Here is a 16,725-nt window from a genome sequence, read left to right on the forward strand (position 1 = left end):
TCCAATGATTGTTGTTATTCATCCAGGAATTTGTGTTTGTCTCCGTACTGGGGTCAAAGAGCGATTGGTCCAGAATGTGATGTTGGCTGGTTTTGGACGTAGCTATGGAAACAGCGTCTGACATGGAGTCAACTTTCTTGGTGTTCTACTGACTGGAGCACGTCAAACATATATCCTATGTACTTTGATACATGATATTTTCCTCCCCTATTCAACAACCACATATAGCATTAGCAGCATTAACCCTTTTCAAAGAGTAGCTACACAGAGCTTCCTCATACCTAGCATATTTTAAAATTGCAACAAAGGACTGTAGGGGGTCATGGCCTCGTGGCTATGTAGTGTGTGACTTGGTGGGTCAGGGGACACTGACTGTCCATCACTCAGTGTAGAATGAACAACAATGTAGAACTGGTAGTCGGAGCTGGCCAGCCATAAGCAGCTGCTGTCAGACCATAAACTTTAAAAGAAATGAGAGACATAGCCACCATGATGTCACCCACTGGTTTGTGGACTCCCATTTTGAAGCATCTAATTTAGCATTTTGACCGTCGCCATCTTGTTTTTTTGGAGCTAAAAGTGACCATCTTTGGACGAGAGGGTGGAGTTGACCCAGACGCCAGTGTAAGCTAATAGCTTTGTTCGCGCTGTGCATTTACAGTCTAGGGTTAACTATAAATACACTGCTTAGCTGACTTCTTAGAGGGTCTTTTAGGATAACACACTTTGAACAAGACTTTTTAAGCAACCAAAATGTTACAATTAACTGTCATGAACTGAAATCACACTAAAATGGCAACAGCTGTACCTATACTCCTATTCTAATCAAGTGTTATGTTACGTTATGTCCATAAACAACATTGTCTCCATGGTAGCAACTTGTCATCTTCAGTCAGTACCAAACATTCACTGGAGAATACTAATGTAGGGGACACTTTTTCTAGCAAAGCACTATTTCACTGTAACAAATATTCAGCATTGGGCTACATATAATCTTTAATGATTGTGCTGTATTTGCTGTACTAAGTGAGATCCCTGGGTGATATATCCACAGAATACGTGAAAATACCACCTGCACACTCTCACCTGACTGTGATAATGTAACTCTGTGTTTAAATGGGAGTCATTTTCAGTTTTTTTTGTTTTTTTTCTCAGTTTCCTTGACAGTATTTAGCTGCAGGCAAACACATTTTTTAGGTGTTACAAAAATCTCTCCTCCTCTGTTACCTATGATGGGACATCTCTTGCACTTCTGCAGCATCTCCAACTGACTGTTGCACTTGTCTCCGTCCACTGTACCGATGGCATTGTCATCAATTATTAATGGCGAGCAGTAAATGTCTAAGAGACATCCCACTGAGAGACCAAGCAGCCATGAACAGGGGTTAGTGGCAGGACTCGTGAATGCTGCGAGTGGCAGCTGTGCCATTTAGAGACAGATTGTTGGGAAGCTCCTACTATATATTGATATGAACTCTGCTACAGTAAGTTAATGCATCGGTATAATAACATTTTAATGTCTGCAGTGGCACGGCCATTTAATATTTGTCCACAGAGAGATGCATATGTAGAGCAGCAATGACTGTAATGATGATAGTGATAATCATTTGGTCTTGTGCTGCTATCACTCTGTAATGCATTACTGCAATCACCCTTGGTTAACATTAAGAGGCTTTTTGCTATTAAGACTTTGAGCAAAGCAGTGCTCATAAAACAGTCTCCAGTTCAACGTGCCAGACGTTTCATTTAGTTGCTTTATTTTGTCGTTGATGCTGCTTTTTCTCGTATGTTGTTTTCCCGGTTTGCAACGAGGTCTCAAATGTGGGCCATTTGTATGAGTTATGCTAATTTGTTGGGGCAATGAATGCATTAATTTCATTAGCACATGGCCTCAAAGCAATAATTACCAGAGTAGGTGTGTCACAAGCAATCATGTTAAAATTTGCCAGTTAATTATTAAGATTTTGTTCTGAGGGACCTGGATTTGACATGAGTCGCCGAGGGAAAAAAAAGAGAGAGGAGAAAGTTAATGCATTCCAGTGGCCGAGGCTAGGTGCTTGTTGTCGAGCACAGTGGGGGTGGTTGTGGCAATGTGTGGGCCTACTGGCACGATTTTTGCATGTTGACAGCTCACATTCTGGACTAATTACTGCAAATAGCAGAGGGCTAGCTGGTGCTTGGTCAATCCAGGAGGGTGTAATTATAAAGAAAAGGAGGTTCAGAGACGCCTGATGGCCTCTGCTCCCTTTGATTGGGGTCCGGTGTTGAAGACATTGGTGGGGAGTTGTGGCCCTGATTAGCCCATATCCAACACAGGGCTGGGGTCATGCTGTTTTTCTAATGCACTCTTAATTTAAAAAAAAAAAAAAAAAAAAAAGTAATTCTTTGTATCAGGAGGGGTTCCTGACTTGATTAATGTAGGATTTATATTTATAATAGAGAACTGTTTTCAAAAGAAATGTGTTTTCTGTCTTGATAGGGGATTTAATTTAAGTCATGTTGTGTTACCTTAATTTTACAGCAGCTGGCTGGTAATAGGTTTAATTGTGTGTCATATTTTTATGGCTACATTGCAAAATCAGAGGTGACTTTTCCTGTGAATCTTGATTGTATTGATTATAAAAGCAAACATATTGTATATCAATATGATACTTAATTACAATAATAAATCTCTATATCAATATTCGTTTTCAGCCTCAAAAATGCAGTAATTTTGTGCACTGGTTTATTGAAACATATTATCCAACATAAACTATGTGTTTTATGTAGCTACGCTATCATAAATTGTGTTTTCTTGCTGCTTCTGTCAACCAAACCATAGAATAAATACAACATGGAAATGAATTATGCAGCAGGCATGTATGTTGCTTGAAAGCATCTTAAAACATACATTGCACTGACAACTTATTTGTCACTAACAACTGAGTCAATTAATTACTGTTGCTAGTGTTTATGCACCATGTGAAGTGACACAATGTGAGTTCAAGCATTGGTGCATCAGAGTAAAGAGTGTGGAAGGTCGACATATAATAATAAACATGCAAGTTAGATTAAAATACACTTTATCAGACCAATGTACTGAGCCATTATCGTGACGGTAGAACAAAGTAATAACATATGGCACAGTCGTACTGTTTGTTTTGAACAGACTTTATATTCATTATGAAGACACGTGGAGCCTGACAAGCCCCTCTACATCTACAGTGTCCTGGTTTGTGTTTTATTCTACCACACAGATAGATATATCAGAATTAGAATTAAAATTTAACTGAAATAAACAAGTTAGTTTTTGTGTGATTTCAGTAAGTGGTCTACAATCACAGACATAATATAGAAGACAGTCTAGACAGAGCAGCACTCTAACCTAGAAGCTTAGTTTATACATCACGTCTTCCAACTTAAAATCTCCTGACACCACTCCGCACCGTTTCCGAACCTTCCCCGCCCCGTGTCTCTCAAGTGTCTCCTTAAAGGTGCTCGCATTTACACTCCCATCCCCCCTCTTTAATATAAAAAAAAAAAAATGTTAATCATCGCTTGATTTTATATGGAAAGCAGATTATCCTTTGATTTTGATGAATGCAGCAGCTGCCAGACTCTTCATTTGACTAAAAGCAGGACATTCTGCTGAGGCCTCTCGTATGTCACTAAGCCTCTGTCAGGACAGTACTGTGACAGGAGATGACACATGAAAGGAATTCCTCCTCATGGCTTTCCCAGGACAATGAAACATGGCCTTGAGGTAGTGTGTGTATGTGTGTGTGTGTGTGCGTGTGAGTAGACTATGCATGTTGTCTGGCAGTGGATCATGTCAGGATAACAAAGGACCCATGACAGCACAAAGTCAACCATCAACACAGACAGTATTTCAATTTGAAATATTATATTTATTAAATCATGGACTGCGATTCAAATTCTGTTGACTTTTTATGAGAGGAAATTATATGTAATTATAATGTAATAAATATAATGATGAGCCATTGTGCATATTTAAAACTGTCTGGATATATTTGTGGAACCAGCATTTAATGAGTAACTTAACAGCAGGCTGAAAAGCAGCGTTTCACTAACATCTTTTGTTGACAGTTGCAAGTCTGTTTCACCTCTGCCTGCACCCGCTATATATGATGGGTGTGCTCTGAATTGTTCTGGGTTGCACCTGTAAGCACACCCAACAGTTATGTCAGTGGAGCCTGGAGTACACCTGTACATCACTGCAGAAAGGGGAGAAGTTGAACCATGAAGGTCAGTGAAAACAACATTTTCAGGCGGTGTCAAGTTACTCATAAAGGTTCTTTTTAAAGATTGGGTGTTGGGCCATGGCAGTGGTTGACTGATATATGAGAGCTGGTGTTGCTGGAGAACATTAGACTGTAGATATTACTTACACTGATACAAGAAGATTTAGTTTGACCCACGTTATACGGAAGAGGAGGATGTAGCTAACATTAACTGTTATTCACGTAATAAATGTTTTGTGTTATGTACATTAGGATCTATTGAATGACTATTGATGATTTTTACTTTAATTTGTCCCTTTTGGTTTGTCACTATTTCTAATGGAGATGAAAGACAAGGATATATGATTATTTACTTTATTTATACATGTGTATTACAGTTAAATGACTGAAATAAACTAAAGTAAACTATTTGGTGTAAATTCCTCACTAAACTCTGACTGAAACCTTCTCAGAGTGAAGAGAGTCACAAGGTCACCAAACCAAAAAAAAAACACTAAAAACAAAACCTGCAGCATCTGGTTTGGTCGGATAAGGTCGCAAACAAGATTTAATTTACATCGTAGCAGGGGTCAGTCTGTAGCCATTATTCCCAGCAAAGACTTGGACTCTTGGTAATTTCACTCTTTTTATTTAACCTCCATGCCCTCCGTCTCTTTCCTTTCCATCCATCCCCATACACAATTCATTGAGTTCCTGTTTGGGTGGGTCCTGAGGCTGATTCAATTAAGTTCTTTAATTGGCTTTCAGGCATCCAAACTGAAACTGATGGAGAATTAATAACAGGTCCAGTTGGCCCCCACACTGTTTGCAGCCTTGGAAACATCCTTAAGACTGGAGGCAAAGTCGGTCTCCTTTTTCCATGTGTGTGTGTTTGGTAGTTTGATAGTACATCTGAGAGGAATACGTGGTCACAGTTGCTGTGTGGTCCACGCTCTCGGTATGCAATTCATCTCTTTGTCAACACGCTAGACGGTTTTTTGCAAACTTCGTACCCACAAAAACACAACAGAGGCCAAAGAAAGCCTCGCATATGTACAGTGTCTCTTAAGTATTTTTACTTTTGCTAAAAGATGCAGGGTTGCAAAATATTTACTGTTCTCCATCAGTCCTCTATCACTTAGCGAGAAACGATTAAAACCTCCTGGAAAGCCCACACAGTCTGTTTTTTTTCCTCTTATTTGTTCCTGATCGGAGCAGATGTGATACAAAGCAAACACACTCCTTTAAAAAAAAAAAAAAAAAAAGAGCAACTTTTCAGTCTGACAAGTAGTTCTCTGTGGCTATGGCTCACTCTGGGTCCACTGAGAAATCACTGGCAGATGCATTACTATTTAGGTAGCTAACAAAAGAAGAGTTGTGAAATGGCAGAAAATGACTGCGGCTAACATTAAAGGTTGAAGTTCACATATCATTAACAGCCATAAAATCAACTTTTCCTCTGACTATACTCTCTCCCCCCTCCCAAGAGTCTGTGCCTTTGTCTTCAAACAGCGCCACAGCAATCATTATGCTCAGACATAATGCACCATAATGACAGTAATTTCAGTATCAAATTTTCAAATGTTAGGCCTTAATTCATTGTGGTTAAGTAGCTTAGTTGTAATTCAGATTTTCTACCCTCCTTAGCAGAGTGCTTCAAGGAATGAGACGTCTAAAGCAGGACAGGAGAGCACCGCATGCAGGAACATTGGAAAGCCTGTATTTATTTAAATGCTGTCTCCAATACATGAGGCCTGTGTTGCATTCAGGGTTTACTAGCAGTAACACTCATAATGTAGTAATGGAGTCATTTTCATTTCTAATTTCCATGTTTACAGGTTTTACAAATACAGCAATGTGAAACCATATAAGATAAGTTTCATCATAGATTGGTAGCATTAACCTAGATGTCAGCGTGGTTATCACGTCTGCAACCAGGATTGAAAATGGTTGAATTATTAAGGATTTTTTCGATGTGGCTGTTGGCTTTTCTACATTAATTTGATTGTATAGTATTACTTGAAATCAGCACTTTTTCCTCTAAATTCCTCTAAAAAATGAACAACCTCTAATAAACTCAATGCAAGCTGACAACTGTAGTAGCTAAATAAGTCTGACAACTCTCCGAACTCTTTATTTTCCCTGTAGTTAGGTCACATAGTCCTTTCCAGGAAACTTCCCTGGGCATTATTAAGGAATACACTGCCAGGAATAAAATTCAGGAGGAGAAATACTGAAATACTTCATACAGCATCTAAAAATACTGGAATCAGTATGTGTACAGTTTTAACAGGAATCCACCCTGGTTGCTAAAATCCCCCAAATCCTAAAAAAAAAAAAGTACAGAGGAAATGACCTCAGCATTCTTAAAGGTAGATAGAGTCCTGTTTGTTACTTTTCTGAAGCTGGCCAGTTAAAAATACACCTCTATGAAATAAATATGTCTTCTGCTTTAGATGGGAAAATGTGTGGCCTGTGTCAATATGTGCTTTAATACCTAATAATCAAGGAGTCATGGGATAACACTTATTCAGTTTTCAAACACTTTTCTTCTTCAGTATGTTTTAGTGTTTATAAAAATGTAAGAATTATATATAATAAACCCATGTATCATTTACTCCTATATAGAGCTGAATGGATTAGTCAAAAATGTAATTGGCCTCTAATTTGATCATCTATGAATCATTTCAGGCAATTGTCAAGCAAAAATTGAAACCACTGTCTTGTCCCAGCTTCTAAATTATGATAATTTGCTGCTTTTCTCTGTTTTATATAACTTGTACGCTGAGGATTTGTGGGTCTTGGTTTCTGGGGAAACCTGTTTTCTATGGTCTAATCAGCAGAATAACTGATAAAAGAAAATAATAGTTAGTTGCGGCTCTGAGCCAGGCTCATTTTAATTCAGTTTCAAATTTCGATGACCTAAGAACTGAATGAAAAAGAGTGTCAGCTAAATGCAAACACTGTAAACCTAATACTTTTAAAGTATGGGTGTGAAATGATGATGACAGGAAAGTGGCAAAATAGCTTCATCACTCTCTGGCTTAAAGGTTAATTATTGAAGAAAAGATGGGAAGTAATGAACAGGGAAGATATTGTATTCTATTGTATTGTATATACATTAAATTCCCATCATGGAAGTAACTTTAAAACAGTTTCGCTTTGGTTTGATAACTTACTGCCACTAATGTGAAAACACTTGAAACACTGCACATCTTCAACCCTTCAGAAATGAACTTATATGAGGTTTTAGTGCAATAATATCAGATTTGGTTTCATTGTGTTTGCAGGTTGGAATTGGTTTAAATAGGGCATAGGAAATTGACTAATCTGAGCATTGAAATGTAGACCGTGTAATCAGTTCTCGTTCACATGTGGGCCAAGATAAGACTGGTTTTATTTGTGTGTAAATCTATCCTGAGAGGCCTCATTCTTGGCTGTGGCTATAGTAAGCCATGCCTTCGAGCTATAGCAGTGCGTGCGTGTGTGTGAGTGCGTGTGTGTGGACATAACTGGTCCTTCACTCTGGTCCCCACCCTCTGCCTCAGGATCCTTGTGTAATTGAGAGATGATCTGGGCATCGTGCACAAAGCATGGTCACACTGCCTCAGGAAGTGAGCACAATAATCTTTGTAACAAGGCAAGGATGCCTCTTCCTCTCTCATGGTTGAAATAAGGAAATATAACTGGAGGGGGGAGATAATTTAATTTCTTACATGTATTGTTCAATAAGAGAAAAAGGTTCAGTGGAGGTTACTGTAAAGCAAACTCAAAAAACTCTGACATGTATTAGATATCCTTTAACACCTCAGAGTCACAGTTGTGCCAGTGTATGAACAGTGAACTCTTTGTTTCAGCACAAAGTTGCAGCGTAATACAATACGTGTATGTTTTCTCAATCATTTGCATCCATATCTGTTACTTCAGCTCGGTGCAGGCTACAATGCATTATGAAGAAAACTTGATCGTGAGTTGTCACCTGAGAGTCATTTCCTTTAATTACAGCCTTTGCACGGACATCCTGTATATGCATACAAATGGCTTATTTAAAGAGTGGATGAAAAGGAGTTCATATGAAAAACTACAACAAAACCATTTGTTCCCACCAAAACAGCACTCGCCATATGACAAATGATGCTTTAGTCTTATGAATAATTCTCAAATTCTAAGCAATCAAGTTTTAAAGATATCGTAAATCCTGTTTAAATGGCCTCATTCATTACACCGCCGGTATGGGAGGGATACTAATAAAGTGTTGCGTCTGGAATCGTCTCCGACTTCATGCGTTGCTGGAGATGTTCGGCGCGGAGCTGATGTATGACGCGACCGACTGTACGGTGATGGAAATGTGGCGGTGGCCTCGTTAGCATTCTGTTGTAACCCTCGGGCAGGGGTGTCACATTCTTTCAAAATTTACAGCTCACTTTGGAACCAAAGATTCCGCGTAGAATGGCTATGGGGGGCCTCATAATGAAAATAGTGATCCACAGTAGCGAGGTCTGCTATGAGGACGGTGTTAATGAATGAAAAGCTTCATATGCGAAAGGTCAGAATTGTTCTAAAGCAGCAACACCGTCATATTTAAATAGTTTTCAATAATTACATTTGCTGCTAGTTATTAAAGAGGTGTTATGTGCAGTGTTTTAATCATTATAATGAGGTCACCACCATATTGTCTCATGTCATCTTATTGTAAGCAGAAAAGAAAAGCAAAAATAATGTGATAACAAGTGAAGGGAAGGAAGTTGGAGGGGAAAGAATTGTGTGTCTATCTATTTTATATTCATTAAATTATTAGTAATTATTATAATGATAAAAAGAGCACAAAAAACATATCTACTAGAAAATAAATAAAATAAAAAGGTTATTTTCTTAAACCTCAGTGAGCTGCCACTTGGTTAGTCATTATAAACCTCTTCTGTACAAACATATAAACTGACTGTAAGGAATTTAAAGGATAAACTTGACAGTAAACTATATTTCTGAATATTCTAAAAGACCACATTTGAATTGATCCATACTAATAATAATAATTGTCTTTGTATCTAAAGCCTGACATATCTCATTCCTCTGTGCAGTAGACTTCTATTGTTGTCTAAAAACCAGGAAGAACATGAGCCACAGTGTTGCACTGATATGTTTCTTTATTAGAACTGAGTACTGTAGTTAATGTTGAGCTGCTGCTGTAAATACTCACTAAAGCACCAAATGTGTTGAAAATAGTCCCAAACAAACACGCTCTTTACTCATGTTTGAGTAATATTTGCTAAAAACTGCAGGGCACAGCTGATTTAGGTCATTAAATGACCTTTTTTTTTTTCTTTTTTTTCTTTTTTTTTACAATAATAAATGTAGAATATTTCCATTTGATTGAACGGTGCAGTCGTAAAAAACCCAAACTTTGTTTTGAACCTCACCTCAGTGTAAACATAACAGCTGTAAGTAACAGTGATTTTCATTCTTGGTTAAGTAATGAATCATTTGATCTATAAAATGTCAGCAATAATGACAAACTACCTTTACATCTGTACTATAGAAGTTCCCAGGTTACATCTTCAAACCCAAAGATATTCAACTGTAATAGAGGTGTTTTTTTTAAACTGTAAATTATTCACATTTTAGGAACTTGAACTAGATCCTTTTTGCCATTTTTGCTTCAAACATGACCAAAATGGTTTTATTAATTATCAAAACCTTGAAACTTGTGAAACACTTAATATCTACATTCCAAGTGGCAGAGGATGGCGGCTACAAATAGACTGCAGTCTTATTGATTTACAATACAAATTTTCAGTATTTCCTGATTTGATTTTTCTTTTTGTTTTAAAGGCCAAAGTCATTTTTTTTATAGAGAACTCACTGATACCCTGAGGTCTTGTTGATGGTTAGAAAATTAATGAAACAACCTTCAGAGATGGACATTGTGTGCATTTTTAAATCAGCTATCAAATTATTGGTTTCAGTTAATTTAGTTATAAACAAGTAGGTTTTATTCCACTTGTATTTATTTTTATCTCATTAAATAAAAACATCTTGTGGGTGTAAAATATAAAAGCCTTGTACATGTAATTAACTGAACCGTTAGAAAGTATTCCAAAACTAAAACTCGTATACAATATATACAATGTGTCTGTGTGTGTGTGTGCTTGTGTATGTGTGTTTAGGAGGACGCATGAATGGTCACACACGCGTGGGTGTGCTTTAAAATCTCACACGGCAGTATTGCAATGCCTCAGCAAAGCTCTTGATTAGTTGTGGTTTTATGTCTGGATGGTCCATTTAATTAGGTTATGTACGAGATAAAGGCCAGCCAAAAGTAATCACAAGGATTATTTACTCTTGTTAATTGAGGTTCAATCTTAACACCACAACTAAAGGTTAATGTTCTCTTGGTGTATTATTTACTGTCCACACTCCAGAGGCTGGCTCCCACACAGCGGAGGAGGGGGAAGGAAACTCCACAGGTACGGATGGGGAAATGGAGAATGATTTGTAGCATAGTATTGACAGCTGATGAACTTTGGCTGTTTAATGGTCCTGCTCTAAGCCCCTCTGAAATACTGTACAACCTTCGTTTTAATAATCTTACTTTGGCTCAGGTGTGATGCTCAAGTTTCCTGGAGCTTTAGGTAGGTGCAGCCCATCACCACTCCTAATCTCTCCTTTAACTAACCGCTGATAATTCTCCATGCACATGTAAATCATAGAGCGAGCTTTAAAGTGAATTGAAAGGTAGATTTGAAGTGACATTGTGTGATTAATTCTGCCGCTCTCTAAATGACCCTTGGTTCTGTCTTCATAGGAAAGCTGTTCTAATAGTCTTTCCAATAGTGATTAAAATTACAAAAATGTGAACCTGTAGGTTAATAAAAATGGAAATTTAACTAGTATCTGATTTAATTGACTCTGAAGAAGTACTTAAACGTGTTTGCACTCTGGAAAATCTACATGGCTCAGCGGCAAAGAAATTGGAATATCCAGCTGTCAAGATAATAAATTTGACTATTTCATCACTGTAATCTTCATACAATCTCCCTTTGTGCTGGTCTCTACCGCTCGCCACTAATGTGATAAATCATCTCCATGTTTGGAATTGTTTCATGTGTTTTAGAATAATCGTAATATACTCAAAAGACCTCAAGTGTGGTGATCCACTGCTGTTCTTAGCCTTTTGTAGATTTAAGATTTGGAAAGTTTAACTCAACCTTCCACCTATATCAAACTTCTGCTATGTTACTATAAAAATGGCTCTATTAATGTGGAATGGATTGGAATGTAGGGCAACAGAAGTTTTTTTTTTTTTTTTTTTTTAACAGTTAGACCTGTTTGAGACTTAATTAAAGTAGCTAAAATCAATGATAAATACGTTGTGTCTCCTATGACTGCTCCATAAGCCACCCTGTGTTTCACTAGTTTAACATTTTTAAAGTAAAGCAGTGGTATAAGTGTATATTCAGTTTGCATTAGCAGTAACTCAATGCACTTTGGATACTGTTGTAACAGAATAAACAGTAAACAGCTGTCAAGAAGATAAAATGACACACAGTAAAGCTGGACTACATACCTGCACCTGTGAGTCCTTCATGTAGGTAAAGGCAGTTTGAATCTGGAGCAGGAATGACAGACTCCCTCACTAACAATGTAGAGTGCTAGAAAGAGGTAATGATAGACTGTGAATGCGTTGAATGAATATTGCTGAGAAAAAAGCAGGTTTGATTTTTACTATAATCAGATTACAACAAGAAAAAGCAGTGAGAGTCTTTCTTTCCCCTTTTTTAGAACTTCTATTATATTCTTTATCCCAGTAAATATGTTTTGTATGGTAACCATAATTCATTTTATACAGTACTGTAGATATTATATTACTAACCACTCCTTATCTAAGTTTGGAAAAATGTTTAATTCTCCAAAGCTCATCCCTGCTATTGCTAAGAAATGTCTACTAAGATAATGACATTTCTGAGAATTATTAATGTTATTCAAGCGTAGACATTGGATGATAAATGGTTAACATATATGTTTATACAACATTAATGCATATTACTTTGTGAATGTAGTAACATGATAAATCCGTCATAACACGCAGAGTTAAGATTTACATTAACACTATAAAATGTAATGTCCAATCACACGCTCCTGACAAATAATGTTTGTAATAATTTATCAGTGTTATTAAAGGATAAATAATTTACACTTTACTTTAGGTCCCCCTTCTCTGGGTAATACATATTCTACTGCATTATACAGTTCTACTCAGCAGAAAATACACACTGACTTTACTGTTTAAATGCACTTTGCTGGAAAGTAATTCATAGATGCCAGAGATGGACTGATCAGCAAAGTACTTTGCTCTTCTAAAAGTGGAGAGATGAATTAAAGGTTAGAGTTTAAATTGGTTATATATCCACATACATATATATATATAATATAAATTAAAGTGAGCCTTAAAGTAGATGACTACAATTTTATAGTTCATAAAACAACTGTGTTAACAGATTTTACACATATACAAATCCCATGCAATTTGTGAGTTGGTTATATTAAAACAGAATTGAAAGACTATGGATGTAAACTTCTTACAATAACATTTATGTATAATATATAATATATTGGTTGACAATTAAACATTTTAAAAGATAACACTTTTACAGTGTATTACACAGCATTTATTAATCGTACACAAGTATAGCAGGTTTAAAATAAAGATGTTTAACTATTGAAGGTATATGATTATATATGATTACATGTCTATTATACTTATCAAGTGTTCATTAACTGTGTTTATATCTGTTTACAACTACATTATACTGTTATAATGTATTAATTGTATCAATTGTTATAAATGGTAAACAGGAAGGGGTTAAAGAACAGGACTGTGTTATAGACATGGTTCGGTATCTAAAAGTGTGTCACATGACTGTGATTGTGGATCCCTACAAGGCTCGCAAAGCAGATAATTCTTTCAGGATTATAATTTCTCTCTTTTTTTTTCTTCATTTCTTATTTATATGATGCCAAAAATATGCTCCCAGGGCTATCATTTTTCTGAGGGTGTTTGCGAAACCAGAGAGCTGAGAGGATTTATCTTCTTGACCCATCACACAAAGACAATGAGCTGCAGAATAGTGGTGTCCAACTGGGAGGACTGGGGGGGGAGGGGGCGGGGGCGGGCACACCCACCCATCCTCAGGCCTCCTTCTAAAGACAGAATCATGTTACAGGTGAGAGACCCCATTACTCTTGTCTGTATCAACTCTCGCTGCCTTTCTAAAAAAGCTGGATCATGTGTGTCGGCTGCAGGGATTACTGTATGTCAGTGTTATATCTATGCTGTGTTTTGACCAGTCTGGGCTTCAGGTTTCTGACAATACACAGCATTAGATATCTGCGATGGCAGCGGCGGGACAAAGCAGCTTGTCCTCGTCTCCAGTAAATACCAGCACAGTATCAACCTTTACATTGAGACTTAGTCATAAAATGGTGTTGCAGAACTCTTCACTTTTTAGGAGCCGTTTGCCCCGGGGCTATGGCTAATGGTTTACTCACTCCCCGACAGGCCCTCGGGCTCCAGGTAACACACATTGTCAAGCTGCTCTCATTAACTCCTATAACTCCTGGAGAGATTCGCATCCGACAGCCACATAGTGGAGGTCTTACAAGTGGAAGTGCAACAGACTGACAAACACGTTTACAGGCTACAGTACACAGTCAAATTATTCGTTTTTCTTTAGGTTGGAGACAACTTTTTACACATGAATTGCAATTAAAATACATTTTTATAACATTTTCCTGACTTGTATAATACACAGCAGTTGATCATTAATCACTTTTGTGTATGTTACAAATCTATGTTTCACATTAGCAACATTGGAGGAATATTAATATGCTTTACTTCAGTGAGAGCAACAATACCACAATGTAAAAATATTCACTGATATGTAAAGTTCTTTGAAAATGACTCTTAATTAAAAGTGCATAATGTTATTGGCAAAATATACAAAAGCAATTATTCTAATGAATGACCCCTTCCAAAGAGTTCTATTACTATAAATATTATTAGATTATTATTATTGCTTTCTTAATATGTAGCAGCATTTTAATGGTACAGTTGATAAGGTGGATATAATTATAACTGCTTTATATTGTTAGGTAGTTTATTCCTCAACAATGAGTCATATTTTATGAGCTGAAAAGTGTAGTGTGTACTTTACGGTGACTTTAGATGTCAAATAATTGTACTGAAGTAAAAAAAAAAAAAAAAATGCAATGTTGAGAAAATAGCACAGAATCGAAAAATACTCAAGTAGTACAAGTATTGAAATATTGCACTAAAGTTCAGCACTTCAGTTGTGTTTTTGTTAAGTTATTGCCCAAGTTTTAACTGAATTCTGTCATTTCAGCAGAATGAACTTTGTGCTTCTTTTGCTTTTTGATTGAATTAGTCTTTTCTGATCCACAGTGTACTCTGTGGTGTTTTTACAGTGGTGCTGTGGTCAAGTACACCCTCTACACCTCCTCTCTTTATTCTGTACTTTTTGGTCTTTTTTAGTGGAATGGAGTCCGGTCGCTGTGAGTGGCAGCTTGACATGAATGTTTTGTCAGTAGAAGAAGCAGCTGCTGTGACACAGAGGCTTATTCTAAAAAATTCTTTATTCTTAGCCAAGTGTAAAAACCTCAGCCCACCAACTATTTGGTTCAACATTTACAGTAAGACAGTGATTTTGCAGTGGTATTATGAGTTCAGATTTAGACAATGGACCTTGTCCTGGGTACTCTCACAGTCACCTGTTCCACCCTTTCTACTTTAATCTTGATTAATGTGGCAATCTCTTTGTTTGACAATGTCTGAGCTCCTGGACCATCGCTCAGCAAAATATGCGTGTAGGCCTATAGGGCTGTAGAGTAAATTATAGACTGCTAAGCCAACATGTTTTCTTAAAACACAGTCTCACGTAGAATCAGTCACTTTGTTAATCTACTCATCTATATATGCAGCTCACAGTAAATTCACATCACATACATTCGTTAACTTAAAAGTACAAAGATATGTATGCACTCCCTTTTACGGTATATCTAAGAGATGAAAAATCTGCATCTGGCCGACACATTCAAATCCTCTGACAACTGCAAAAAGAAGTCTGATGTGGTTATTGGCAAGAGTAGATGCAGCTGTCTACATTGTGTCATAGAAAAAGATGACAAGAACCAGACAGTGGATAATCACCATAATCACAACACTTTTAAATCAGTCCAGTAAATAATCCGCGCTTGTTTCCTTGTTTGAAGCTTATAGTGTTTGAGTTTTATTGATTCAACTGTTAGGTAGGTTTTAAGGCATTAGTTTAGTAAGATACAGTATACCCAGCGGGCAAAAGACCATATTGGAGGGGTCCCATAGCTGAGCAGTTCAATCCAGTGAATGTTGGCTGTAACACAGTAGCACAGATACGCTTTGTAAATGCCATTCAATAAAGAACATTTTTAAACAAGTCAAAAAATGTTAGAACTTTTTCTGAAAGTGAAAAAAAAAGGGAAAGTGTAGCTCATTTATTTAATTATTTGTAGGTTTTATGGTTTATGTTAAACCAACTATATAATGTAAAGGACATTTTCCTTTTTAGCATCCATAGTAGTGTCTGTTTATCGATTTTAAAAACGTACATAAGGCCTCTCAAATATGCTGTGGAGGAACTATATATCAGGTTAAATGTATTAATTAGCCCGTATGTGTTTTATAGTGTAGCCCAGCTATAAAAGCAGTACTCTACCACCAGTGATATACTGTCCATTAGTCGGTCACTGTTCGTTTCCTGTGCTGCTCATAAACGCTTATCATTTTAAATAGAAATCATTCACAGAAAGGAAAAATAGTAAATAATTGTAACTTTTTGACACCTCAAAATTTCATATTTGTTTAGTTTTTTCTGACTAAATAGTTTGTAGACATGGGATCATCATCAGAAATCATTAGATTTACTGGTAATAATGTACAAATACTAGATATAAGAATAGGTTCTTCAGAGAGATCAGAAAAAATGGAAGATGTTATAATATTATAGTTATTTACAGTTATATTACAGGATATGAATCACAAAATCACCTTTTAGAATATGAATGTTGCTATAATGTAGCAGCTTGATTAAAACACTAAACCTCCATATCACTACACAGCTGTAAACCACCACTGTCAACTCGTCTTCAAGAAATTTTTTTTTCTGGAAATAGCAGGGTATTAAAATACACCCCCCCCCCCGTACATTTTTGTACCTATACAACACATTTTTCTCTCTTCTCTTCTTCCTTTCGCTCCGTACTTGTGCTTGTTGAGGTTGAAAAAGATTAGGGGAAAATAGTGCATCATAAACTGGCTGCAGGCCTCGGGGCAACAGTGTCTGTTCCAAAGCTGGATAATCTCATATCAGTGTGGCGTGTTCATTTAGCTTAAAAGATAGGACCCTTTTAGAAGCACCTCCTTAGGTTATTATGAGGCTTTTCATACTCAAGA

The 16,725-nt window shown here is 36.8% G+C and overlaps 1 protein-coding gene across 1 annotated transcript in view; it reads left to right on the forward strand.

The window, feature by feature from the left end:
- Positions 1-16,725, forward strand: part of LOC133984737 (uncharacterized) — a 76,775-nt gene that overhangs the window by 13,154 nt on the left and 46,896 nt on the right. The gene's annotated exons all lie outside the window — the stretch shown is intronic.

The sequence above is a fragment of the Scomber scombrus genome, chromosome 8, assembly GCF_963691925.1.
Source record: "Scomber scombrus chromosome 8, fScoSco1.1, whole genome shotgun sequence".
NCBI classification, from domain to species: domain Eukaryota; kingdom Metazoa; phylum Chordata; class Actinopteri; order Scombriformes; family Scombridae; genus Scomber; species Scomber scombrus.